Source organism: Brachyistius frenatus, unplaced genomic scaffold, assembly GCF_029030835.1.
Source record: "Brachyistius frenatus isolate BFR_SWC_R1_liver_20210118 unplaced genomic scaffold, ASM2903083v1 Contig_38, whole genome shotgun sequence".
Classification (NCBI taxonomy): Eukaryota; Metazoa; Chordata; class Actinopteri; family Embiotocidae; genus Brachyistius; species Brachyistius frenatus.
In genome coordinates this window covers 2,502,907-2,527,500 of record NW_027210637.1, presented here as the reverse complement: position 1 = coordinate 2,527,500, position 24,594 = coordinate 2,502,907, and the positions used below count along the sequence as shown (strand labels likewise).

Sequence of the window (24,594 nt, the reverse complement as noted above, 5' to 3'; positions counted from 1 at the left end):
AGGTCTAAAGGATGAAAGGGAAGCACAAAAGCTTCAGCTTCTGTGCCGCGTCAGCGCTTTGTTATTCCACCTACAAGGATGGCTATAACGGCTGAGTATGAATCGGTATTAAATGCGAGTCCCTCTGACTCTTTCATGTGGCTTCTCGCTGCATGGGAAAACAATTCAAAGTCGAACAAAGCTTCCTTTTCTTTGCCCCACGGCGACAACCGCGCAAAACGGCTGACGTACTTTGGGATCGGCCCACGCATGGTTTTTCATGACACACTTTTTAGCTGCTCACTCAGTCCGAGCGGGTTACTCGCAAGTGCGGCCATTCGCCATCTTATCTTTGACATCGTCTTCCCGGCACATTTGCATGCGGACGCTCAAGGAATCGAGATAAGTGAGGAAGTTTGAGGTCAGACAGCCCACGTGAGCACGTGGTTCTGACTCAACCCGAAAAAGAATTCCTGCGGAGAATTCTCGTATCTGAGAGTTTTCAGGCGGTGGGATGCAAAAATACCAGATATAAGCCAGATATATCCCACTGAGTCCGCGTCCAATCCCAGTGACATAATAGGAGGAGGCTGCGAACTACCTCCAGGTGTATTTGCGCGTCGTGTCCTCATTGTGTCCCAAGGAGGCGGCGTTTTAGTGCTCGGTCAGCAAAACGGTTGATGAGAATTTGATCGATCTAAAGTGACTCATGACGCACAGCCACAACATCCCCGCATTCCTCTTTGGGAAGAGCACGTCGCACATTCAGCCGCCTACAAACGAACAAAGGGCTTCAACCGCCCGTGAAATCCGAGCAGAAGGAGCACGAGATGCATCACTTCCTAATTTCACAGACACCCAAACTGCCTCCGGGGGGGGAGACAATGCAAGGTGATTCGGAGGCTGCAGGTAGCGACGGAGACGACAGGGCGATCCATCTTGGGCGGCTTGCCCCATGAAAGGGCGCCACGGGCTGCTGCCGGAGCCAGACGGGGACCGGGTGGGCTTTTTCTAAGGTACCTCAGAGGGAGCGGAAGCACAGACGAGCTTCAGGGAAAACGACTTGATCTTCCTAACGGAAGTTATTTTCCCCCCGTGATTTTAGAACGTGATAATTGTATGTGGGACTGTATGTGCGGAGTAAGATGTACAAAGGCCCACATGCAACATTTTCAAACTCATTCAATCCACGTGAGTTTTTCATTTCAGTATTAAGAAGAAGGGAAAAAAAACAACAACTAAAAGAACATCCCAAAGTCGCCCCGTGCCCCGAGGAGCTGAATGACAGAGGGATTTATAAGCATACTGTACATTCCCCAACAGCGATTACCCAGATAGTCTTTTTTTTCTCCCAAGTAATCCTCTTAGTGATGAGATCTGAGGTTTCATTTCCTAACAGCAAGTCAGGGGGAAAACGTGCAGGAGTTCAAAATCACATACCTGGCATACCTGACAGCCTGAGCTGCAGCGTGGCAGCAGCTATGTTAGCTGGTGATCATCTAAAGCATTTGGCACAAAAAAAAAAAATAATGAAGAAATAAGGACACGTTTTTTTTTTTTTTTTTAGAACATTTCAGTCTGATGTTAATGAGATGAAAGTGAACTTGGAGAGCGCAGACCACCGTCAAAGCCAATAGTCCACTCTTACGATATGATCATATGATCTGCAAATCTGCAACTGCTAACACGTACTGTATATATCCAGATTTACAATTGGGGTGATGTTAAAATGTTCCTTATGAAACTACCGTCCCCCCATGTGCTCCATAATGGCTGCTCGCTGTATTACGTTTGAGATTTGTATCCCAGAAGTTTACTGGTACTCGTGAACGTGGACTGTGAGTCATCGTCTTTGTAGAATGGCCTATGTTTTGTCACGATTCAGCTTTACTGCCATCCACTGGATTTGAAGGTGTACGGCATTTAGTAGGGCAAATGTCCTGTTAAATGAAAGTTAAAAAATAATTCGTGGATCCACCCCCAGATATAGATCCACTCCATAATGTATTGGGTTCGACCTCCAATCATGCTACGCAACTCGACAGACAAACAAACAAACAAACAAAACAACACTGCACTAAAAGCATAACCTCCTCGGTGGAGGTAATCGTTTACTAAAAAGTACAGAGTGAAGGAATTTTCATTCATCATTAGGTCTCCTTGTCTCATCTGGTTTCTCTAACTCGTGCTGACACAATTCTCATGTCATATAACAGGTACACGTATGCGGAAAAAAAAAAATCAAGTAACTTGATGTTGGAGGGTCACCGAGTGATGAAAGAGGACTACAAAAAGAGGCTATCACGCGCGACAGTGTTTGCACGGTGTCCCCCGTGGAAACAACAACCCAAATGTTTACTCGGCAATGGAAAACATCCACCCAGCAGTCAGCCTGCGTGTCTGTGAGGAAATGGGAGATAATGATAGTTCTCAACATGATTTCCACTCGGCAAAAAAAAAAGAAGCATTCTTTGTCTCATGTAGGTGAACGCAACATGTTATTTAAGGTCTCGTTAAAAGTTTAAAGGTGCCCCTCAATTTGATCATCACAGGCGTGTTTGTAAACGCTTGTGCAAACGTACAGTATATTGGCGTATTTCTACACTCCCAACGCATTTTTTGTCGAAACAGGGAAAATAAATGAAAACGATAACGTGTGTTTTTGTTTATATTTATTTTGTTTATATTTTATTTTAGAATTATTTTACGATATTTGAGTTTCTGCTGCAAAATCTTGCAATTCAGCACAGGTGCAGCCGTGAGTCAGTGACTGCTCGACAAAAGTAAATAAAGGTGAAGACGTGACTGCTGTCAAACACACACACAAAAAAAAAATTTTTTTTTTTTTATTTATTTATTTTTTTTTTCCAATTTTGGTCTTTTTCCTCATTCGACACACTTTCAAAGGAATCTGAATGAATGAGTTGCGCTAGGCTAACAAACAACAAAAGGATGACTCCGAACTGCCGGTTGCTCAAGCAGCTTGACGTGCAGGCACATGTTTGTGTGTTTATGAAGGTTTCCAAACAAAAAGCACACGCTTCGGGGAAAATAGTTACATGCTGTCATATTCCAGCGGTTTTCCTGACCGAGGAGTCTTACACAAGAGGACATGTCTCTGACACACACACACACACACACACACACACACACACACACACACACACACACACACACACACACACACACACACACACACACACAGTGAAGGTTATACTTCTCATCCACCATACAATCACTTAGCATGTGACAGCACTAAACACCCTCTATGGAAAATAAGGCTCTTCTGAGGCAGTGAATTTATTACGGTGAGTTCACTGAGTATGTGGCAGAGAAGAGGCAACATCTATTGATCTGCTCCAACCTGAATGAAGACAAGGTAATCATGTTTAGTGCAGTGGGCGGACCAATCAGCGCCCGTGGAAGACACCACGATTGCAAACGCAAGTGAATTTGGGTTTGGTGTTACCAGGCTAGAAACAACAGGCCCAGTGATCACTTCCATTTTTGCCTCATCAGAGCAGAGTTTGGCCAGAGGATGTCGGAAAATGTCTCCATGCACCGTATAGTGACAGAACGATCTGTTGTTCCTAAGGACATCCACAGCCTTACTCCAAACCAACTCGTATACACACCTTCACACAGTCTGGTCAAAGAGAGTTCATTGGACTGAATGGCTTCGTTTAGGGACGGACAAGCACTCTGAAATTTAAGCTGCCCGTACTTAATTGTCTTCCTAAATAATCTCCAATCAATTGAGTTTCAGAGATACATCTCAAAGCACACAGGATTCACCTGAACCGAGTTTGGAAACCAAAACCGTATGAACGCAAATAAAAGATTTAGATTTGAATTACACTGTCAAAAAAAAAGAAGATCTTTCTATGTTGCGTCAGTCATTTCAAATCAAATCTAAAAACACGACAACGAATGAAGGGGTTTTGAATATTTTCTTGCATATACACACACACACACAGAATGTTTGTTATTAAATCGCTGTTGCACCGCATGCTTTGCTCTTTCCCGTCTCCTGCCAGGAGGAAGTAGAGCAGGACTCTCATTTCTCTCTCCACACACACACACACACACACACACACACACACACACACACACACACACACACACACACACACACACACACACACACACACACACACAAAGTTCACCTCACGTGCTTCCACATTTATCAGCTTCCCTTCAGTCCCGGGAGAACTCAGCTTTGCGTGCACCATCATCAGGCTCACATGCTCACGCGGTCCTCTTCCCCTGCCTGCACACTCTTGCTTATAGATTGTCGCCTGCAAACGTGCCTATCATCTCTAAGCGCACCCCACGCAGCCTCACGTGCACCCCGCTGAGCCTGTCCTCTTCTGTACCCCCCCTCCCTCCGGCTCCCTCAGGGACTCTTGGCATCGTCGCAATGTTTCTCTGCTGCTTCACGCCGCTATCATTTTCCTCTCTTGTTTTGCTGTCGTTTCTGAGCCCGTTCAGCCGTTCGGCATCTCCGTTTCTCCCGTAGCTGCCCTCCCTGCAAATTCTCTTTCAGTCAGTCCTCTTCTTCTGTGAGCGTTTCATATAAGGACGTCTATGGAAACAAAAGGACCACCAATTGGCTGACTAATGATATTTTGGCATGCATTTTATCATCTGGGAGCTGGCGTCTTTGAGTGGTTTGTTTTTCCCCCAGAGTCGTAAAAAAAATATTTGTTTTTCCACCCGGTAAAAAACGATTTGTGTTGTTGTGGAAAACTAAAGTATTAAGCTTCACCCAGACCTAATTCAACAACGCATTTTAGGTGTGAAATATCTATTTGTTTCTTTGCATTTTCTCCCAGTTGGACAGCTGACAGTAGAAAACAACCCTTCGTCAGGGTTATGAAGGCCAAAAGTCAAACAACAATAAGTTTATTCTTTATACCTTAAGTGTGGAGATAATTTTGGTCCCATTTAAGGGAGAGAGGGATAGGTAGGAGGACAAATGTATATGGTTTTCTTCTCATTGACAGATTCTTTTTAATTAGCAGCAGGTTTGATTGGTCAAGACGAAAGTCAAAGGACTCCATGTTTGATGTGGACGAATCCCTTAAAGTCGACGAAAGGTGTGGTGATCGTTCAAATAAATCAATGTCTTAAGAAAGTGATCTAATTCAAAGAGAACACAGAGTATCAATTACAATACTCACACTCAGCCTGTCATGTCCAGTTTGGGAGAATAAGGGAAAGCATTAAAGCTGGTTGCCTTCAGGCCTTGACGATAAGATGAAGGTGTTTTCTGAATCGAAGACAATATTCAGCAGAATCCCAGGAAACACTTTGAACAGACTGCCTTGTTATCTGATTGTCCGGCTTCAAAGCAACTAATTACCTCGTGGCTCCGTGCAGCTGTTGGCCTTAGTTCAGTTAAGGCCACAGTAGCTTGTATTCCCTCCAGATGTGAAGCATCAAGCCTTTCAAAACAAAGGGCCCGCTAGACCGATGCCGTCTTGAAGAAGTCTGCTCTCACACCGATTCCAAAAAAGTACCGTGATGCAAAGTTAATATCGAGAATATACGAGGGTGGATCAATACGTGCTCGTCAGAACCTATCGAGCCACGTTCGTATTTAAAAAGCTCCACAAGTTATACCCTTCAATACTCACGCCAGAACTTACGCCAATCACTTTCTCTGTTATTCAACGATTAAATATACAATAAACAAGTAAAGCAGCAAAGATCAGTCCAAAGAAATATTAATGTAAAACATAAATTTGAAGAGAGGGGGCAATTAACAGCAAAATACAGAAAATCAAATCCGTAAAAGCGAGCCTGCCAAAGATGCTCAAACCGATTGTTTCAGTTTAAAAAAACAAAAAAACAACATACAGTCTGGTTACGGAGAACATGTGGCGTCTAAATGAATGCCAATGTCAAGTAGATGCACCCGGCGTTCAGTGTGTACCTTGTTTTCAACTGCCATCACAAACCCACTTTTCTCTGTGACCAAACCAAATCAAGTCATTTTCTGCCAGTTAAAATGATCATCTGAGAGTCAAAAAGAAAAGAAAACAACAACAACAACATTCATCAACACAATCTGCCGGGAAAACACAAGCATACTTGCTTTTAAATATATCAAAATTGAAGGCAGACGGATAGAAAGGTAAAAAAAAAAAAAAAACATGTGTACAGGTTTAGGTACAATTGAAGCAGCAGAAATCAAACACCTAAAAAAAAGTAAAACTAACTCGGAGAGAAGCGAATGAAGAGACAGTCAGAGATAAAAAAAAAATAAAAATAAAAAAAAACAGACACGGATGTAGAGAAAATCAGAGAGTGCAAAGAAAAATATAAACAGAGGGAAGAGACGGAGAAAAAGGTAGTTACGCAACATATCGTGCAAGCGAACCATCACTGGTCATGTTGAGTTTGTTTGGAAAACTATTTGCGAGAACAGGTTTGCTGTATGAAACGAGCCTCAACGCACACAAGCAAGTGAGAAGTCCAGAAAGTCTCAGCTCGTGGTTTTCATCAGCGATCAGAAGTGTCTCGGATGTCGTTGGGAGATCGACGCAAATTAATCAACTCATTCCTTTCATATTTTTTTTTTTTTGGGGGGGGGGGGGGGGGCTAAATAGCTTTGAAAAAGTGCAAATAGTGACAGCCGGAGAGATTGTAACGTACGACGACGGGAAGCTGCAATTCAAAACTTGTCAAACATGCTGAACTCGTCGGCGTTTTCACAGATAAGACGATCACATTCCTGCAAGATGAAAATGAATTCTTCACACTCTGGGAGGATGTTTACTTGAATCCTACTCAATCTTCACATCAGCAATCAGTAATGAGAGCCTTCTCCTTTTAAATAACTCTCCACAAAACAGGCATATTTCTCGTCCTCTCTCACAGCTTCGCCTGAAAACTCCAAAAAGTTGCGAAATGAATGAAAGCAGCTCTAATAAGAAAGAGGGAGAAGGAGGGAAGGCGTTGCGTGGTAGAGCCAAACTGAAGATCTGAAATTCATCATTCTTTATTGACTGCATCTGAAGGCATCGTCACATATTTTGTTTCCTTTTCACAGCGGGTGGTTAGGTTAAAATGACAGGAATACGCCTTTTATTTTCCTCTTCCAGATTCTTGGAGACACATTGTGAGGTCGAACCGCCCGGACGTCCAGAGGGGAACTCATGCAAATAGACTGTGCATGCAAAACAGCCTAGAACAAATATTGCAAATGACGGTGGAGGAGGATCCCTCAGCTTATGGGTCTCTGGAATGAATGAAAGGCTTTCAGTAGAGCTCTGACAGCAGCTCTGTAATCCATCAACACTTCAAAGCGAGTCCTTTAGTTATGAAAACCTTCTCCTTTTACCTTTTCCTCTACTGAGCAGGAGCTGCGAACCTGACCTTTAACTAAAGTGAGCAAAAAAAGAAAACAATCTGGAGTAGGCAGACGGAGGCCAATACAGGAGCTCAGTAACACTATTGCATGTCTTGGTTTTCCCAGCTTCCTCATTTACATCGACAAATCCTGCCGGATTTGGTGCCACTCCCAATGAGAGCGGAAGAAAACCCACGAGAACAAAGATAAAAGCAGCCAGAAGTGGAGCTAATAAACATGTAGTAATACAGTGTAAGAGGCAGTGCAGATAAATGTGAGGATTTGTGTCATCATGTGGCTATAAATCCCTCTCCAGATAGTGACAACTGCCCAGCTGTTAATGGAATAAAAACACGTATAAGAGCTGGAGCGGTATTTATGTAACTCATCAGCTAAATTTCAAAGGGGGAGGGGGGGGGTTGGTGACGATAACTCTCTCCCCTGCAGCGGAAATGTTACAAGCCCGACCTTGTTGTGATGTAAAAGAAAAGCCATTTGGGGGAGAGAGAGAGAGAGAGAGAGAGAGAGAGAGAGAGAGAGAGAGAGAGAGAGAGAGAAATTCCTGGAATTGTTGTTGCACTTCAAATCCCAAAAGAGTCAACTTTCTATAATGGCTATTTTGTGCACGGCAGCAAAAAGGTGCATAATTCATGCTGTAATAGAGCTGCAGTTCCTGAGGCCACTTAAGGGCTCGCTGCTGTTCCTTGAGCCTCCGCGGCTTAATATAGTCTGTCACTGTGGGTTTCTTTCATCTTTTTCCTTCTCAAAAAGTTAATCATGCCGCTGAGCTTTCTGGGATCAACAAGTATCTACTATTGCAGTCTGCATGTACTGTATTTATTAATATGAACCTTTTTATGAGTTCAACCACGATTAAAGCTATTTCTTTGCATCTCAAAACGAAGTTTCTCGTCGTCCTCGTCTCCCTTTGTTTACTCGATGGAGCATTTAAGGCGCCCTGTACAACTTTTTGACTTCTCGTCGTGCTCCTAAGCATTTGTTTGACTGCTGTTTTTGTTTCTTGTGCGTGTGGGCGGTTTTGCATTCCCGCAATTGGTCTCACCGCTGATCTACAGGTGGCTCATGACGTGCCAATAAAAAAGCCCCAACAAAAGCAACGAGGCAGAAGAATGCTAGCTAGTAAACAAAGCGGGATTATAAAAGACTTGAAAATCCATTGAGCGAAGGTTTTTTGAGGAAAGAAATGCCGTCAGCACTCAAAGATACAGGCAACGTGTTTTGGTACATAACACCGAACATAAACACAACTTTTCTTTGTTTGTCTGACATGCCATTTGAGTGGGCTATTGTTTATTGAGGCAGTTAATAAAACTGGTGTGGTGCGGAAATCTTGCATAGAGCCCTGACCTTTAGCTACTCCACCTTTGGGATAAACTGAAACACAACCTAAGAGCCAGGCCTCATCAGTATCCGATTGTAGTGACACGCTTGTGGCTGAACAGAAAGAAACTTCTGCAGCCATGTTCCAAGATGATGTGGAAAGCAACAGAGGCTGTTTGAGCAGGACATCGAGGCCCGCAGTAATGGGACGACGGGTTCAACAACATACGTACGGGTTTAACGTTTCTGGGGTGTCTACAATCCAGAAGTTCCAATTTCACTCCAGCTCCGTACAAATCTGGGTCGAGGATGGTGATCGGAAACAGCTCCCGAAAACCAAAACCAAAAAAAAAAAATCAAAACATTGTGTTTTGTTCTTAAATTATAATTTTATTCCAAATCGATTTCATTCTGGTGTAGTGAGAGTCACAACCTCTCCTCCGGGATTCATAGACAACCAGGCAGTAGCACAGATACACAAACCGCAGCCCTCTAGCACTGACGACAGTGACAAAGAGCACTGCCTCTTTGCTTTGGGAGCCACTGGCACACATTAAAAATAATGTACTCTGCTTTCACAGTTCAGCTCACACACTCACACACACACACACACTCACACTACACTACACTACAATACAATGGCTCTTGTCTGGGCTGGGGCCACACAGCGCCATAATTAGGTCTGTTTTGTGCTGATAGAGAAACAGTAATGTGATACACGCACATGCTTCTGTGATTAAAGACAGAGCCAACGGCAAGAAAACAAAAGCAATGACCAAAATGAGACCAACTAAACTGGAAGGGAACGAAGAGGGAGGTGGGGGGGGGGGACGGGACAAAAAGATGTTGCACTCAATGCCATATCATTTGAGACAAGAAAAAAAAATAAAACCGTGCCAAAGTGAAATTTATATTTATCGGTTATGGAAAAAGAAACCCTGAAATCCCTTTTTGGTAATAACTCTAACCTGAGGCGCTGTTGGATCTATGTCATAAAATCTGATATTGCACATGAAAACAAGCATGGGAATACATAATATGTGTGTGTGTGTGTGTGTGTGTGTGTGTGTGTGTGTGTGTGTGTGTGTGTGTGTGTGTGTGTGTGTGGTTGTTAGCGGTTGCAGGGCCAGATGGCATTGCTCTGGGGTGAAACAGAAAGAAAGAGCGAGAGAGAGAGCTGTCATTTCACTCCATGCTGTTAACTTCTGTTACCACTCCACAGATGATCGGATTTCCACAGCTCCTCCAATTATTGTGTCATTGACACAACTCGCGACTTTACCAATTATAAAACATTTAAAACAGAGCTGGAACGCTATTTTAAAAAACGAAAAGAAGGTCCGTGCACACGGGTGCAAAGCGAAGTGCACCCCCTACGTGTGCATGACAAAGCACCGGTGCTCCCTATCTGATGTCATTACAAACTCTGGGATTCCCCTCCGTTAGACATTTGACCTGATCAAGGTGATTTGAAAGCTTAGCGTGTAGCGTGTGTAGCGGTGCGAAAGCCCTATTGTTATTCGTAAAAATAATGTTCTTTTTATCCTGAAAGTTTAAATGCATTTTTGGAGGCTTTATCATATTCAAAAACTCATGGAAGTTGGTACAAAAATCTCTCCCGGTGAAAAAGTTTGTATTTTAGTGGAGTCAGGAGTGGGCGTGGCCAAATGGCTCGCTAGCGCCCCTTAAAGAGACGCACCGGCGGCTACATTTACGTACATGCACGGAAATCGGTGGACATGTGTATCACACTGAAATGTAAAAGAAAGTTACATTGCACCATTACCTCAACTCAACAGGAAGTCCACCATTTTGAATTTAGTCACCATTTTTGCCGATTCACATGTTGTACTTTAACAAACTCCTCCTAGACATTTTGTTGGATCGACTTGAAATTTAGTCTGTGCACTCTTAACATGTTTGGAATTAAAAGTTATCAAAATAATTTGTTTTCTTTGATTGGTGTGCCCGTGGCGTAGCGGCCAAAAAGTGACCCAAAAGTCATACCATAGCATGTCGTTGAAAATGTGATATAAAAGTCATACTATAGCACGTCATCCAAAAAGTGACCCAAAAATGACTTTTAGGTCACTTTTTGCTGTATTATGACTTTTTTTTTTTTCATAATTTGGTTGAAATGTTATAGTATGATTTTTTTTTGAAAGACATCAATCTTTGTACTGAGAGGCAACAGTGCTAACCACTGCGCCACCTATCTTCCCAGATGACTGTCTGCATTGTGACAAATATCTGGTTCACTACAACTTATAACTCCACCGTCCATAAATATTCATTCAAATGCGACCAAAAATTCCGCAGACATTGTTTGGATAGTAGATATACATGTTCACAGTGAGAAGTAACTTGATACATGCATGTCAGTTTAGAAAAAGGTCATACTCCAAAAATATATTGTGTATAGTCGGATCCCTGACGTGCAGCGTGCGAGGGCCTGCATATCACTGTTGCAGTTTTAATAATAATAATAATAATAATAATAATTATTATTATTATTATAAGGTTTGTTGGTCGTATTTTTCTCCTGGCGTTGTATTTTCTAACTTAAGGAGAATAACTTGAACTTTCTGAGTAAGGAATCATCTTGACTTTCCTCTGAGATGAAAAAAACAAAAAAACAAAAAACAAACAGGAAGTCCACCTGTTCGCAGTGAGATGAATCAGGGCAGAGAATTGGCTGTGGTGTCATGGTTGCCCCAAGTAACCAGGAGGACAGTTGACAGATGACAGCAGCTAATTGGAAAACTAATGAGGTCCAGAAAGGCAGCCTGGACTCTGCTGTTTGTGTGTGTGTGCGTGAAAGTAATGAGGTCCAGAAAGAAGGACCGAGTGAGAGGCCAGCGTTGTCAACAGCAGATGCTCATAGAACAAACAAAACCCCATCAAGGACCAAGTTCTACTTCTTTTACTTGAAGTGGAGACCTTGTAGACGCATGAAGATGGCTCATTATAACACAGCTCTACCAACTTTGTATGTGCTGTAAGGGGCGGTGGCCATGACCAATTATGCATTAACAAGATGCTGCAAACATACAGCGCTTTTCTAATGATGTCTCATGGTCAGTCTTATCATCTTGTCATTTTCAAAACAAGCAGAAAGAAACTGCGGTCAATGTTGTGTTATTGTCTACTGAACCACAAGACATCAGAAAAGGTGAAATAATGTCTGCTAACGCTACTGCTGCACAGGCAAAGCAGAAACTCCAAAAAACCTGCAAAACTAACCAGATAAAACACACAATGATTTGTATTATCTGGACATCAAACTGATTAAACTTGCAGCGCAAGCTCATATTGTTCAGAAATCCTGCTTACTCCACATTTTACAGAGTACATTTTAATTGGACGACACGTTAATTTATTCAATTTTCCGGCTTTTCCAAGGTCAGCAGCTCTGCACACAATCTCAATTAGGGTTAACGACTACCTATATGGCTAATTTATGATCCCCATAAGATTCAGGGTGCCATCAGTACACATATTATATTCCTCAATATTGACCTTGAGGAAAGAGGATGGTCCAAATCCAAATCCAAAGTCCAGTACAATCAAAGCAAAAAGGGAGGGATGTAGAAATAAGAGTAGGAAAGGGAGTGATGAAGACACGAGATGCGGCCCTGACCTTGATACAGACAAATCAAGTGACAAGCTGCATTTAAGATTTATTATCGGGTACAGGATTGTGACATGGAGCAAAAAGAGTAATAAAAACTGAACATGCAGATGTTCTCACACACAACATAGACTCCAGATTCGAGATTTGAAATGCTTCAGCAGAGAGGCTCTGTCACGAAAAAAAAGAGAGAAAATGATCCAATTAAATAAATATATCATAATTACCACAATTTAAAGACAGTATCTCAGTTAGAGTCTCTCACATAGACACACTGAAGGGTTATCCGAGGGCCATCAGAAGACCTGCAGCCACTATCCTCTGGAAGGTGGAAGATTAAAGCACCACTCAAAGAGGATTACAGCAAACACAAAAAAAAGCACTGGGGAGAATGAGCGGGAGGGCGGCGGTACAGAGACAGAGACAGGGACAGAGGATAAGATATGTGACGGAGGAAAAAAAAAGGACAATGGCAAAGATGAGCGAGGAGCGGAGAGGAAAAGTCATCGCATACATAAAGAGAGAGAGAGAGAGAGAGAGAGAGAGAGAGGGAGGGAGGGAGGGAGGGAGAGCAGAATAACATGAGCGGCATTGAGGATTTAGATGATAGGGAGCATTATTATGTGCAGTACAATGGCGACGGAGGGAGGGGATCCATCAAGGAAAAATAGTTTTGAACACTACATGAAGGATATTGTTGCAGTCATAGATGTAACGTCCGGACTCAGGTTTTATTTCAACATGTGATTCACGCCCCTTTGAAATACAATGCTCTCGTTCTCACGCACTAGACCTTTGTAATTGGGATTTTCGCTGGAATCTTTTGTATGAATTTTAAAGAACACATGTTTAGGCTAATAATAATGGCTTTTATATATATATATATATATCCTGATGCAAAAAATATGATTTTATAGTTTCCATTTCTTTAAATTTCATTCAGACTTCGCTTTACAGGGATACCCACGACTCCCACCAGGAATAAAAGAAAAGAAAAACATAAATTTATCAAACTCCCAACATCGTAACTCTCTTTCTAGTCTCGCAGAGGCAGACCTATCTGACTGCACTGTGACAGCACCGGAGAACGGTCCGGCTGCACCCATTTATCATTCTGGTATATGGGAAAAACACTGCGGCTTGTTTGTATTTCTTTAAAACAGTCACAATTGTCTTGGGCAGTGTTAAAGCCCAGGATACAGCGATGCTGCCTTTGTGAAATGGGCACGGGGGGGAGGGACATGTTTTGGTGGAAAATTTGCCCGTTGGGAGGTAAGCCCGGGCAATAAAATGGCTAAATCCCCACAAAAACACCGAAAATAAAAAAGACAGAAAGGCCAACGTGATCCAAAACTTCAGTTCCTATCAAGTGGCAACCAACCGTGGCGTCACCCATTGGTTCGTGAACTGTCGTTCTGAAACCTTGAGTTCGGTGTTTTGGCTGTCACCATTTTGCTTTTCTGGAGCTAGAAGTGACTCTCTGCGTTCCAAAATGTATTCTACCATACTATTTAGTAAACCAAAAATGTATTTAGTCTATCCCAATACATATACAATACTATACATATATAGTTTATAGACTTTGTATTTCCTGAAAAAAGTTGAATGGAGTTCTGTGGCAAAGATATATGAATATAAAATCTGAATTTTAGAAAATAATACCAATATAGATCAGTTATACTTGGTTTATATCAGATGTATCACATTGTACTGCAGTACAGTCCAGAAAAGGCATAAACCACCATGTAAAATCAATCACTGTATGTCAGTATAGCAGTCACAGATTAAGGCATTAAAGATATAACATCTACCTAATTCACCTCTGTTCATATCACAAGGCACATTACACCAGTGATTAAATGAGACTCTTTATTACAAGGTTAATCTTCTCCCCTTCAGTTCGTGTCTGCAGCCCACTTCTGCCTGCTCTCTTTGTGCTTCTGCAGCAGTGTTGTTGGAAACTGAACTCAACCTCCCGTTAAAATGGCTGCACAACAAAAATATGTTCATATTTCCCCATTGCAGTTGGTGTTAAATGCTTAAGTGACATAGGGGGATGAGTTAAACATAACTCTCATTTAAATTGCATTAGGGCTTAAATTTATACATAATAAAGGAAGGGGCTGCTTTGAGTTGAGTGGTTGAGTTTATATATATATATAAACAATGGCAATTCAATCAAAAAAATGCCCAATATTAAATCCAATTCAGTCAATTTAGCTCATTCAAATTGGCTAAGTCAACAAAATGGTGTTAAATGTCTTACTGCATGATAACCAATGCTGGAAAAACTGGGAAAATACAATAAAAAAAAAAAAAAAAAAAAAAAGATGACTTTTTCTTGAAGTTGTAAATCAAACAGCACCTAAACTGTAGCTACAGCTTCCTACCGAGAGCCCAAAAAGTGGGAGAGGTCACAGAATTTTTGCTGCAGCAAAATACTGTTTCACCTGACATTTGTACAGGAATCCTTGTGGCTTCTTTCTAATCTGCCTCGTCAGCAATGCTATCGCTGGTCGAAGTTTACATTTATGATGGAGTAAATTCAAATATGAAGATAAATTCAAATTGTTTTTTCAATCAAAGACTCACAACATAAAATGTCTTTTTACTGCGGTGGTTTCTGATCTGTGGGAATCGGCCCAACCAATCAATCACGTGTGTCACAGTGGTGCAGCCTTTTGTCGTTGTCAACATGAGTTTCCATGAATACAAAAAACACACTTCAAAACACTCTGTTCGCCACTGAAACCCAACGTGCTGCTGGCACTAAGGGTGTGCTTGAAGCTGTGCGCGCATTACTTTGCCGATGAGAGTTAGGTGTGTGTGTGTGTGTGTGTGTGTGTGTGTGTGTGTGTGTGTGTGTGTGTGTGTGTGTGTGTGTGTGTGTGTGTGTTAAGCCCTGGGTTCATGGAGAGTGTCATACAGAGCGTGGGATTCGCTTCTATATGACAATAACATCAAAACCACTCAGGCTTACTCTTTGATTTCTCTCTCACACACACACATACAATTTTTTTTACATCCTCCGGTTCCTCTTTTTTTTTTTTTTTTTGTACAGGAGTAGACTTTGCGTGTGTGGCTGTCAAAGCATTCCTTTGTGCTTTAATCTGTGACAGTAACTTGTTCGGTAAATGATGAATGACGCCCAGCTCCCTTTTTTTTCAGCGTTATATTCACGTGATAAAAACCACAAAACGAAATGAAGCACATAGAACCTGTTTCACGTCATGATATATTTCCCTCCGCACTAAAGCACCCTCTGCCGCTAATCAGCTGACTTTTTCCTGGTATTAGAAATTTGATGTTGACGCCATATTTAAAGAGCACTGCAGCTGCACACGTGTTTGAATGGAGACTTCTGCGTAGGTGAACCACTGTTCTTCTCATTTCTACGAAACAAAGTGAACCCAGAACCAGTAACCAGAAATTAGCGTTGCCAGGGAATACAGACATTACAAAGGGGAAACAAAAGAGTTCAAATGGGGCTCTTTCAAACAATTCCTGCTTAAATCGTTACAACTCTTTTGTTCTGACAACAATATTTAAATGTCCCCAGGCAAAGGTAACCTAGTTTGTTGCCGAGCACATTTAAGTGTCTCATATTCTTTGATCTCCTTAACTCTATTAACTGTTGAATAAATAAATAAATAAATATGGGGGGGGGGCAAACTTTATATTGCGCATTTCAAGAGGAACTTTTCTACTGGTAAAAAAATAACTGCAGGCAACATTACATTTCCTGTTTTCATCTACAAAATGTGATCCAAAATTTAAAGCGTCATCATTCCCTCAATCAAAGTAAGAAAAATAATAATATTCAAAGAGACAAGTGCATTATTTATTAAATAACATTTTGTCTGATTAGCGATCCGCAGCTTTCAACTGCTCTGACGAGACCAACCTGTGGAGGAAACCACTCGCTTTCGCAACATTTGTGTTTTTGCACTGCGGCTGGAAACTGGAACCACTGGAGGAAAAATCCAGGCAGCGTGCAAAACAACATGTAAAGCTTTGAGGTGAAGGTGCAACACACCCACAAAAAAACAACAGGGAACATTTAGAAGTCGTTGGTATCAAAATTTGAACTGGACAAATTATCGTCAAAAGGTTTCCTCACACTTACATCATAACATCATAAATCTGTTTTCCATCAAATGGCCATTTTTTTTTAATTTTTTTTTTTTTTTTTAATTATAGGTGTTGACAAAGTCATTGAGAGTCCATTCATCTTTGATTTGACTTGGATTATAACGCTTACAACCAAGGTTATTAGTTTTCTTTCCCATGTTATGACTGTACCTAATAATCACTGGATGTCAACGGACTTCATTTTTATGATTACGTTATTAAAAATGCTGAACATAGCAGTGCTTTTAAATTAGTTGCTACAGCAGTTAACTTACGGCAAGATACTTACTGAGCAAAAACCTTATCATCTTGTATTTAAAGTTAGTTTCTGAACAAATATGAAACTATATTTGACTACGGAGGGCAGATACTATATCAAAGTACCACTTTATTTGTGATGTGTGTCTAAATATTGTTAACTGAAATTGGAAAAACATGGAACAATATGACAATCATATTTCAAAATGTACTATCTTGACTTTAAAAAAAAAAAAAAAAAAAAAGACACTCAGGAAAGTTTTGTTTTTTTGTTGTTGTTTTTTTGGAGAGCAACCGAGTGGCGAGTTTATTAATTCAGTGACAGTGATCGCGACCTCTCGGTCTGTTGGCCTCTACATGGTTGGTGAGCATGTGAGAGAGGCAGCGAAAGAGAGCGAGAGTCATTGATGGTGTACCAGGCCTGAGGGGCCTGCCAAGACAGCTTGACTGGTGAGAACAGATGGCAGCCCACTGAGCGCGAGTGTGTGTGTGTGTGTGTGTGTGTGTGTGTGTGTGTGTGTGTGTGTGTGTGTGTGTGTGTGCGTGTGCGTGTGCGTGTGTATGCGTGCGTGTTTCCAATTAAAAGAAGACTCCTATTCCACACACGTGTAATAACACGGGACGAGCTTCACGCTCATCAAAGTCCGAAATCACGCCCTCCACACGCCACTCAGTGGTTCCTCGTTCCTCAATGCCTCGACGCACATCAGCACGAGCGCGCCTCGCAGGTGTCGCAGCAAAATTCGGCTTATTTAGGTATCCCGGGGAGCAACTTCAGTCCACAGAGTGAAATAAGGAAACGGCACTTACACCGGCAAAACAGGAATTTTAAGTGAATCCCCTCAGGCTGCTACAAAGGTGGGTCACACATGATAGAGAATACAGTATTTCTCACCGTCTGTTTACAGTGTGCAGCTCCATGCGGTTGCTGCGTAACCTTGGTTGTTATGATATTTGACTTTCCCCCTCAAAACATATGCGACAGTTTTGCAGCTTTCTGGACCGTAACATTACTCACTTCCCTCACGTCACTCTGAAGACATACATCTTTTAAGAGCTGATTGACGGAATTTTTTTTTTTTTTTTTTTTTTAAGTTTCCAATTATTTCCAATTAAACGTGAGCTGTTTCGGATTCAAAAGGATCTTTCCCATGAGCTTCACCAGAAGCTTTGAATTCTACATGAGGATCCACTTACTATTCCTGAAGAACATCTTTCCCAGATGAACTTGTGCTCTCAAACAGAAACAATCCAGATGTTACAATAACAGAACTCATCCTGGGGCAACCTGGTGGTTTCTGCTATTGCTGCATGTCATAACCAGTCCAAAAAACAAAAACGGTACTAAAAAAAAAAAAAAACACATTCTTTACAATATTGCTATCATGTTTTAATGACTAGATACGTCTAGATAAGTTCTATATTTATGTGCATCCCTCGGGAAAGGTCGAAGGTCAACCACAAAACATGATCTAATTGAAAATGCTGCAGCCGAAGAAGTGTCCTCTGGTGGCAGTTCTCTGAAACTAGAAGCCGCTCTGTTGTCCTTAGAAGAGACACGGTAACTTTGCGTGAACTTCGTTTGTTCCTCCCCTTAAATAAGACTCCCACCTTGGTGTTTAAAGAATTATGGATGAAAATTTAGGAGAGGTAAGGGTTCGTGTTGAATAGATGACTTGAACCGTGTTGTGGCGCTAAAATTACAACTTTCTCGAAGTTATGCAAACTTGTCTCAGCATCAAAACATGTGGTTGTAAAAAAAAACTGTCCCAACTAGTGGTTGAAAACGGGAAACAGGAAAGGATCCACTGCTGTTATATCAAACCATCGACCCAACTCACCTCCCCCCGAACAAGGAAAAACTCCCGTTATACAGACGTCCTGTGAACTGCGTCACTTCTCCGGCACACCAGGTTGTTGTTATTCATACGACCACTAGAGGGAGCTTAACTTTAAAACGTAACAGTAGCTTATAATAAGCTGCTTGCAAAAAAATTAAAACAAATAAAACACACAACGGGGTCGTTTTTCTGTTTTGGACGACAGTCTAGGAATTTTCATTAGAGGCATTTTTGTGGCGCAAAGCTAGGCCGTGAAAAAAAAAGAAAATACTGTAACGTCCAGTCAGTTAAAAGGATAGAAACAAAATAGAGGAGTGTTTCTTGTTATTCAAATGTTTGAAAGCTTTTGTTCACTTCTTTTCAATCCGCATGGCAAATAAAAACACCTTTTGTGTGCGTCATGTCCCTTCTCGGTTCCTCTCCTTGCGTGCCTTTTGTGTTTCTCTCTCTTTCTTGTTGTTTCTTTCTCTCTCTCTCTCTCTCTCTCTCTGTTATTCCACAGTCTGACCTTGTACATCGGGCCAAATCAATTGCCACACTTGTGGAGCCAAAGCCCCGAGGCTCAGCTGTGGCTCTGCACTCTCTCACACATCAAAAGCCCAGACGCAGAATTATGCAATGGTGTTGGAGGCAGTGGTTCGGCGGTACCGATATACATATTTAACCAGGAGTCGTGTCGGATTAAGCCTGAGACTTCTGCACAAAGATAAACAAAGATGCACAGATTGAATGTGGCTGAAGGATACTGCACCGAGAGGAAGGAGAGGAAATCAAGGGGCAATCTTCGCTCTTATCGACAAAGGCCGTACGGCCCCGTTTATGACGGTATCAAGCGAAAATATTGCCGAATAAATACTTGTAACCTTTTCATTTCAATTAAAGCTCAAACTTTACCTCATATCCTCACGATCTTAACTATATGGATATGATTCTCCCGTAACCGTTTGCTGAAGAGAACTGTGGACCTTGGTCTTTTTTGTTTAAAAAAAAAAAAAAAGACAAGTTTGATGGTATATATTTTTTCTTAATGTCAACAAATCCCATGACAAGACAAAAACCAACAATAGATGAGTCCACCTGGCTCTTAGTTGGGGATTATTTCCACATGCAGACATGTAGATTGCCCCTCACCAATTTCACCGTGGACCTGGAACTCGAGCTCCAACTCATTTTTGGGGAACATTAAGATGTCGCAGGGAGTCAAATCTGGTGAGGAGGGGCGGCGGGGAGCTACGATCATGTTGTCGAGGGAGAAAAACCCACCGCTGAGTGGACGCCTTGTCGTGTTGGAGGAACCAAGTGCCATCTGGCCACAGCTCAAAACATCACAGTAGAAGTGAGTGTTGACAGTCTGAACCCTGGGGGACGAACGCACGGTCCAAAACACCACAAATACCAAAAACCCACCCGCACCCCTGAACTTCTTCGGTCTTTGACGTTGACGTTTTACTCCTCTTGAAACAACGGACGCCGCTTAAATTACCTCGCCTGGCTCGTTGCAGAAATGGACGATTTTCGGAAGCATTTCAAGGCTCTCCGCTGCCGATTTGACGTCAAATTTTGCGGTGAGCTCAAGCCCGTGGTGAAATCCCAAATGTGCGCATACCGTCGGTCACAAAACGCGTGTGACTCAGCTGCTGATGTTGATCAAGTGACGAAACTTCAGGTTTGCTCCGTCAACATCATGGTGCCGCACTTTGGACGCGCGAAACAGGAGGAGAACATTTCCATCGCCCCTCAAACAGCAGCCGTCTTCATGATGACGGAGGCCAAGAAGAAAAATATAAGATATGAGCAGACATAACCTTGACAAAACTAACGTAATCCATGTCCCTGATTGGATAAAATACATCAGGAGTGTTTCTTTTTTTTAAAGAAAAGACAAATGAATACCGCAGCTAAGCAACAAAAAAAAAACACTAAAAACATTCATGCCTGAGAAGTTGTACTAGCGCTTCACAACTTGCATCGTCATAATACCCGGGAATCTGTTTGTGGGTTTGTATGGGTGAACCACGCCCTTAAGTGCTGGTGCTAATAGATTGTTTTCTTAAGAATTTGAACTCGTGTTCAATCATGTTTGATGTGCCACCTGCCAACGATATATATCATTATATGATATAACGAACAGGAACAAACGGCAACACTGAGAGACACCACTGTAAGACGAATCACATCTTTACCAAGTCCTTATAGGGAACTCCAAGTTACCACATATGCATGTATGTTTGCATATGTGTGTGTGTGTGTGTGTGTGTGTGTGTATCTAAGTGTCATCCGGGCACCATTTGGTCACCATCTGCCCCTGTCGGTTCTCATGGCAACCATCACCAGCTATGTGGTGGGAAACGTTCACTTCACACACGGCTGTCATGCTCTGCCATCCCCACGCACGCACACACACACGCACGCACACGCACGCACGCACACGCACATACAGACACACTTCATCCCATGACTCTCATACCAAATCATTTCAAGGCTCATTACTGTGGTTTCCTGGTTGATCATTCAGGCCAGTTTGTGATTCACCTCTGCTGAAACTTCCAAGGTTGAATGCGGAGTAATCCTTTGACCACAGACCACGTGTGTGTTTTACGGTTGTGTGTGTGTGTGTGTGTGTGTGTGTGTGTGTGTACTTGTTTGTCCTAGGGAGACCCGAGACAGATTTGTTTCCAAATATAATATACAGTGACAAACAACAGTCCTGTCTCGAGCTATATAAAAGTACCATTTTGTCTCCATCGCTGCAAACAGTTGTAGCTGGAGCAGAGGGGAAGATGAGAAAAGGTTGAAAATGAAGCTGAAGAAAGACCAGATTGACAATGTTGTTAGCAAAAGCAGACCGATTGAGCAGAGCTCCAAAAGTCAGAGGGCTGCTACAGAAAACTCTACACGATGGAACGGCCAGAAACAAACAAAAAAAAAACATCACACATGTATCTGCTTTAACTGAGACATACATCATTCTGCCAAACTCAGCAACAAAAACCCAAAGAAAAACATAGACCGTAGTCTAAGCATTATTATTGCGTCGCACTAATCATAACAACGGATTTATTATAAGCATCTATTTCAGCGTAAAATTACTGCTACGAAGTGGACACAATCTGAGCTCAAACTTCAAAATCTGTATTCTTCATCAATATATCAACAAACAGACGCAACATAAAAAGTCAGAAAGAACACAGGAAGTGCAGCATAGTGGAAATTGTCAAATTGACTGAGAAGCAAAGCGGTCAGCTGTTACTGCTGCCACGCTGTGATTCTCTACTTTGGCCACCAGAGGGGAGCCACGCATTAGCTGAGAGACGTAAATCTGTCTTATGTAAAATGCACAAATTCGTCTTTCCTTACTGCTTCTTCTGAACAGCAGAGAAATACAGCCTCTGTCTCCACACACACACACACACACATGCACACGCACACGCACACACACACACACACACACACACACACACACACACACACACACACACACACACACACACACACAATGTGTCTCTTTCTGTCGTTTCGTCTCGATATTTCTATGTTTCGATGACAGCAGGAGAATTTAACACGGCCTTTATTTCATTGGGAGCCCAAATAGATAACGCTCCATCTTGGTCAAATAAAACGTGTAATGTCTTCACTTCCTGCCTCGTGGCTTTTCACATGTATTAAAACGTTATTTATTGTGTCAATTAGTCAATGGTGACCTTTGTAGGCTGCAGTTCGCGCATCCGTTGCATGCATACCGACACAAAGTGCAGGCAGATCCACGTGCTGTCAGCGCAACAGCGTGCTGTTTATGTGCAACGGAATCGGGTGAAACTTCGGACTTTCTAATATTAACCAGTAGCCCTCTTAAAATGAAATCATCAGGATGTTTTTCATTTCCTTCTCGTGGCACAATCTTTTAAGCATAGATGACATACACTAACTATGGCAACATCAGGTGGCCAAAATCAGTTACTACAGCGTCAATTATGAGTGAATGAATGAATTATGAGCCAGTCAAGGTCACCACAAATATCAATCATACTCGTGATAGATATAAGTCCAACTCCAGAAATTGCTTTCCGAAGCCATCCAGGTAAGCGAGAAAAGGCAAAAACTACTACACACTGCATAAAATGTGATAATAAAAAAAAGCACCAGGAAATGTGAAATAAAGTTCCAGTCAAGGAAAATGGCAGAAGGGTTATATTGGTGCGGAAGGATAACTGGTCTGGTGCAACCTGGCATATACTTGCCGTTATTGGCCGAGCACGGAAACACTGATTCTCTCACAGCAGAATATGCAACCTTTCTCTCGGGCTGCAGTTGAGGTGGCAAATGGGTCACGTGGAAACCAACTTCAGTATCGGGAGCAAGCCAAAGAAATTTAAAGTTTTTTAAAAGGCTTTGTCAGAGTCCAGACCTTAAATCACATTGAAATGCCGCAGGTGTCTCGAACATGAATTTCATGCCTGCTGAGTTGGAGTTCTGTATGAATGGTCGAGTCAGAATTAATCCCATCTGGGTATTCCTGCTTATTGAGTCTGTATGTTTTTTTTTTTGTTTTTTTTTTAAATTTTATATATATATATTTATATTAAATGTGAAAAGAAACAGACATTCTTTTGAATTTGTAATTTTTTTTTTCCAAATGTGGCAATTTGTTGAAGGCAGTGGTTTGTGTGTAAATTACAGCTTCTGCTGTTGCAAAGCAGCCTTCCTTCAAAGCAACATCAATTATTTAAAGTGATAGGAAGGAAGGCTTTTTGTTCCCCCTCTTGTTCATGCAGCTGACATGGTCGAGTTCAGGGTTAATGACAGCGGAGAATTTCCGAGAGCTGCACTCAATCAATATTTCGATATCATTATCAACAGACCACATAATTGCTTGATGCGAAATGTGTCGCTCGTAGTGATGAACCTAACCCTGCGGCTCCGCATTTTAGCATCTTTCAGCTCACTGTTTTCAATTTATGGTCCACAGCGCTGTTGTTGTTCACCCTCAGCGCTTTTCATCGATCCCATTTCCATTCGCAGAAGGCTGATATTTTCAGCAAAAAGTCTCCGATAATAAAGAAACTGTTAGCTACCGGCCAAGCACCAGACAATATACCGACAAAATTTGCTGCTAGCTGAAGAACGGAGCGGAGCATTTGGCAGCAAAAAGACAGATATGCAACTCTAAATGAATGTCGGCGTTGCTCTGTGTCTGGATGTGCAAAATAACAGAGCTGAAACAATTAGTCGAATAACGGCTCCGGCCTCAGCACCCACATTTTTTCCTTCAGCATCAATTTGCAACCCAAATTTTTGAAATTTTTTTAGCCTCTCAATTTCTTTTACAAAAAAAAAAAAAATAGCGCAGTATTAAGTGCAGTCATACACAATCTCTCCACACACTGATACAAAAAAAAACAACTAAAAACAAAACAGAAAATTGCTACAAAAGACTAAAAACCCAATGAAAAAAAAAAGAGAGGAATTTTTTACATTACAGGCATGTATGCGTTTAAAACAGTTTAAACTAGTGATGCTCATCCAGTTTCAAAAATTTAAATAGAACTGTTTGAAATGTGAAATAAAAGGCAAATTTTTCTTGAATTAAATAATAGGGCAGGTTTACCTAATCCTAAACCTGTTCATAGAGGCTTGAATGTGAGCTCACTACATGTGATGTCATCAGTTTTGTTTGTCATGAAAACACTGGCAGCAAACGGTTATGAAACGTATGTCCATCAAAATAAAAGTTTTGCATGTTTGTTAAAGTAAAAATGTGACTTTTACCTTCTATTTCCATCTCTCATCCAGTCTGAGCCGGCAGATCAAGCCTCCAGTTTCAAACACTAGTCTTCATCCTTGTCTGGGAATAAAGCTCAAATGATATTAGATTAAAGAAAATGAAGTCCATAGTGTACATACATTAAAAAAAAAAAAGCTGGAGGCAGTAGAGCTGTTTAACACCATCACTGTGTATCTGCTGTGTTGTTTTCTGTCCCAAACAAAGCTGGAAATAACACCCACATCACACTTGAAGAGGCTTATCTACCTTCTGTTGTGCTGCTGGGCCACCGAGA

The 24,594-nt window shown here is 41.7% G+C and overlaps 1 long non-coding RNA gene across 2 annotated transcripts in view; it reads right to left on the bottom strand.

The window, feature by feature from the left end:
- The window catches only part of LOC138622759 (uncharacterized), a 43,405-nt gene extending 19,030 nt beyond the window's left edge, over window positions 1-24,375 (bottom strand). The window contains exon 1 of one of the 2 annotated variants that reach the window (XR_011311037.1): window positions 24,305-24,375. This is a non-coding gene — a long non-coding RNA (uncharacterized lncRNA). Of the gene's footprint in view, window positions 1-4,145; window positions 4,224-24,304 lie in introns of those variants that run through there. The other variant, XR_011311036.1, reaches the window with a different exon arrangement.
- Between the last annotated feature and the right edge of the window lie 219 nt (window positions 24,376-24,594).